Source organism: Aethalodelphis obliquidens, unplaced genomic scaffold, assembly GCF_003676395.1.
Source record: "Aethalodelphis obliquidens isolate GAN/ISIS:26980383/991018 unplaced genomic scaffold, ASM367639v1 scaffold6, whole genome shotgun sequence".
NCBI lineage: Eukaryota > Metazoa > Chordata > Mammalia > Artiodactyla > Delphinidae > Aethalodelphis > Aethalodelphis obliquidens.
Genome location: NW_020837950.1, coordinates 57,839,050 through 57,844,126, shown reverse-complemented (window position 1 = coordinate 57,844,126; position 5,077 = coordinate 57,839,050).

The following is a 5,077-nucleotide window of genomic DNA, read 5'->3' as shown; positions in this document are numbered from 1 at the left end:
ATGGGAGTTAATAGCTTTGAGCCTGATCACCTGAGTGCACTGACCAACTCAAGTTGCTCAGCCTGAATGCAACTGAGGACAGGATCTGGGTATTTTTTCCTTAAGAGGCTGTTCTTGTCATCTGGCCTGTTCTACAATGTTTCTGGTTTGTTTCTCTCCAATCTCACCACCTAGACTTGGGCCAGTGTAGCGACTGTCGTTTCTCATGTGCACCAGCAGAATGGTCTCTGCATGATGGGGCTTTAAGGGTTATAACCCAACTCGATTTCCAGGTGTTACCTACTTTAGGACAACAGTGTAAAGGTTTAAACATAATAGAGATTATATACAACTCCGTGGAACCTGATCGAAGAGTTCTGCTAAATTGCTATGACTTCCTTGGACCTAGAAGTTGGCCAGGATGCTCTAGGACAGCAATTCCCAAAGCCTGTCCTGGGGGCCACCAGTGTCATGAAACAAACGAGTACAGATCATCTGGGAAATTGTGGGTTCATCAAAGTTAAATCACATTTACTTTTGCTCCTGTGGCTGGTTGGTTCGTTCGTTACTTTTTAAACACAGGACTTCTCCCAGGCTTATTTTAACCTTGACTAACAAGGTTAATTGACTATCCAAAAGAAAGACGTTATGAAACTTCTCCCAAAAGGTCCAGAAACCCCTTTTATTGGGAAGCATTTCTCAGAACAAATGTCCCGAGGTAAACCCTTTGGAAAACACGACTCTCAAATACTTATTTGCCAAAGTCTGTCACGGTGTTCGAGTCTCATCCAAGGAGGGATGCGGTAAAGCTGGGCCTCAGGGACATACGTGGCAGAAGGGGGAAAGTTCCAGAGAGAGGAGGAAAGAAGAGCTACGACGGGTGTCGGAGGTCCTAAGGGAACGGGATAGAAAGAAAGGAAACTTCGCGGGAGGGGAGAAAGGCACTTGCTCTCACGTAACTTTACCATCATGTTCTCGCAGGGGCTGCACAGCCCCGAGAGACTCCGAGCGTTGAACCCAGAGGGAACACAGCCCCCAGAGCTGGCAACACAGTTGCCCTTCAGACCAGACAAGAAGGGGGCTGAGGTCAACATTTGAGAAGAGTCGTAATTGTAAATTTCTAGCAAAAAGTGCAGAAGGAGACTTTACCTTTTATTAATTAACACACCAAATAATCCCTACCGATTGGGGCGATGCCTCCTCCGCCCACGGGTCGCTCTCATGGTGAGGACTGTCCAGGCCGCTTCTGCTCCCAACACGAGCTGAGAGACATGAGGAACAGAACATAGAGCTCCCTTTCATTCGGGGAGCAGAGCTCATCCAGAAGCATGCTTCCACGTCTGTAAATTCACGAAGAAAAGCAGGCTTCCCACCATAAGCAACTCCAGCATTGGGCCCTGTCAATCAAAACAAACTAAAGAAAAAAACTCGAAGAAAAACAAAGAAAACCCCTGGAAACCCAAGGGGACGTTTCTCTGTGTACAACAGGAGCTGGACATCTCAACCTTTTTCAAAATCCAATCAGAGAAGTTTTATAAAATATTTATAAACCAGTATATATGCTACAGAAGCTTGTTCCACACAGATGCTGTCTCTGTCACCCTCTTAATAAGAAGGAGGAGGTAATCCTGGAGGAAAGTACACCCTCTTTCTAATTTTGAAGCCATTAAAGTGCAAGTAAAAATGTCCCCACAGCCAGGACAGGACTTCACTTGTTTATAGACCAATAATTTAGGAACTTTATTAATTTCAGGGGGGAAAATATGATCTCCAGCTTGAGGTTTAGCAAACCACCTTTCGGACGAGTTCATTTTTATTCATTTGTTTGCTTTCGAGCAGTAGTCATGAAAGTCTTGCAAAGGGGAGGCGTGGAAACTGCTACCAAAACATACCATCGCGGTGCTCTTGTTCCCAGTACTTCCTGCCTGCGCTCGGCCCGTACCTGGTGCAGACAGCGGCCCTGTCCCCGCGGGGCCCGCCTCCGGACCGCTTTCGCTATCTTATCAGGTCCCGCCAGGACGTTTCCATCAGCAAGTCCTGATGGCGGGCGGGGTGCGAAAGCCCGGCGCACACGCACCCCAAACCTTGGAGGAGAGACTCCAGCTCTGCCCTTCTCCCGTTCCCCCTGCGCACCCCGCAGCGCCGGAGCTTGGCGCAGTGGCGCAGAGGAAGCGTCCCCTCGCCCCCTGGCTGCTGGCTTCCTCGGCTTGGCCGACAGCATCTCCTGGGAAGCCAGGGGTCGGGAGGCTCTGCCGAGCCCAGGGCTGCTGCGGGCGGCTGTTTGCTCCACTCCCTCCAGGAAGCGCTGGGCGGCCCCGCTCTGCTGGAAGGAAAAAAGACCCTGGAGGAAAACACACGCTGCCCGCCTCACCCCGACTCTGCGTCCTGCATTGAAGGGGGCAGGGGCGGGGAGCACAGCGGGGGTGGGGCGGGGAGCGGGGAGCATCTTTTGCTCAGCACGGCGCAGAGCTGCCGAATTCTGAGCTTTGGACAAATACTACTGTGCCCAACGACTATTTATTATTTAAAGAGTGTGAGACTCGGTACTGGGCGTTGAGAGAACTCAGACAAATTCAAGATATTCCTCTTGCCCTTAAGTTATCCATAAGCTAGCTAGACAAAACAAATGCACATGGAAATGCTCTATTTCCTTGATTCTTAGATGCCGTTTATGGAAAGACATGCCACCAAGTAGTAACTTTTGAGGGAAAAAGCTAAAGTGTGTATATACTGCTTATATGATGGAATCTGACTTCAGAAATGGGAACGTGCGAAGAAAGGGAGCAACTTGCGAGCAGAGGAGACGCGGCGGCGGCAGGAATAGGAAGGATGCTCCCGACAGCGCTGCTGACGGGCACCCCGCTTACCAGGACCGGTGCTACCGGTTGCCCCCGTGGTACCTCACTTCGTTTTCATAACAATCTCTATGATGTCGATATTGTTATTCCCATTTTTTGCAAATGAGGAAATTGAGACACAGGCTTGAAGCCGGTGAGCTAGGGAGCTGGCGTTAGAATCCAAGCTGGAGGAACAGTAGAGAGCAGCGGTTGGGAGACAGCTTAGAATCCCCGCTGTTCTGCTTGCAAGCCACGTGGCTTTAGACAAATTACATAATGTCTTTGCGCTTCAGTTTCCACACCTGTAAAATGGGAACTAATTAGAGCACCTACCTTATGAGATTGGTTTTGGCTTTTTTTCTTTCTTCAGCTTTGAGGTATAATTGACAAATAAAATTGCAAGTTATATATAAAGTCTACAATGTGATGATTTGATATGTGTACATGGTGAAAGGATTCCCCCCATCTAGTTAACACATCCATCACCTCACGTTTCCCTTTTTTTTCTGGCAGCTGGAGGGGGGAGCGAATATTTAAGTTCTACTCTCTTAGCAAATTTCACCCGTACAATACAGCATTATCAGCTAGCGTCACAAAATTAAAATTTATGGCCTTTTACCAACCTCTTCCTATTTCCCTCTCTCCCCAGCCCCTAGCAACCCCTTTTCTACTCTTTCCATGAGTTCAATTTTTTAAAAAAGGTTCCACATGTAAGTGATACCATGCTGTATTTGTCTTTCTCTGACTTTTTTCACTTAGCATAATACCCTCAAGGTCCATCCATGTTGTCACAAATGACAGGATATCCTTCCTTTTTAAACGGAGTAATATTGCAGTGTGTGTGTGTGTGTATGTATATATATAGCTGTGGGGTTGTTTTTAAGCCTAAAAACTATGATGTACTTAAAGCACTTAGCAAGTGCCTGGTACACGCATTGAAAATGCACCGTAAATGTAAGCTGTTACTGTTGTATTGTTCCTAAAGTGAAGTGGGAAAATGCTTCATCAATACTAGATAATAAACAGGTAACTTAGGGGACGGTGGAGACCAGTTTCAAAGGTTCAGATTTTACTAGAAGTCTTATTCTGCTAAAAGTAAACCTTGTGATATTATACATCAACTATACCTCAATAAAAAAAAAAAAGATACAGGAAAAAAAAAGTAAACCATGTGGTAAGTCCTTGCCAGTCTTCACAATCCCCTCATCACCAAGAAAACAGAGGAAACAACAAGGGAACTTCTATTCTTGACTTAATTCTGATGAAAAAGCACTTGATGGCTATTGTGTAATTTCCAGGAACCTCGAGAAAAAAACGACTGCGTCATTCCTGGTCAAATAGAGGAAAGGGACTATCAGGCTGAGCTGACGTGAGTCCTGGACTTTGGAAAACAGGCTTTAGAAAGTTCAGAAAGATGATAGGTATGCCCGTGTTGGCCAGAAATATGATTCACAAGGAAGGGAAACTCTGAAGAAAAAAAAAAGCCAAGAACCACCAGTGTCAGATCGAACACATAAATAATCCCTGTGATAAAGAACAGGTGATGGTGGTTCAGAAAAACTTCTCTGAATTGTTCAAATTTCCACAGGATGTGTTTAAAGGGCAGAAGGATGTACACGCAGGGACGCCGTGCCCTGTGCTTAGAACCAGGGCTGGGAGGGAGGCAGGAAGGGAAGGCCAAAGAGCTCTCATTAAAGATGAGGCCTGGGTCACACTTCACACATGTTATTTCATTTTATCCTTCACAACCTTAAAAGGTAGATGTTACGAGCTTTGTGTTTCAGAGTGTGATATAATAAGAAACATATATTTGGTCTTCATCCCTGGCTCCTGGCACAGAGATCCTGAAACCCTTGGACTTTCCTGAGCGTTAGGGGTGAGCGGAGCATCCTGTGTTCTTCGCAATAAGCCCCTTACAACCATGCCTGAGTTTATGCTAATGAGGTGACTCTGGCTGGGCCCCTAGATAGCTTGGGGATGGAAAATGAATGCCATTAACTAAAGGTTCAAACCTAATCGAAAGTCCAAGGTGAGTTCTAGGTAGAAGCTCCCATAGGAGTCCGGCCAGGCAGATGGTGGTACATCCATGGTGGAGGTTCAGTTCAGGGATGAGAAGGTCAGTCACGGAGGAACTGGTGTAACAACAGGTCAGTATTGCTCAGAGGCAATATTTACGCTTTATATATTACTGTAGGTAAGCCATCTATGATCTCGTTTATGGACAGTATCCATAAGCTTTGCTATCTTAAACATGACACTTT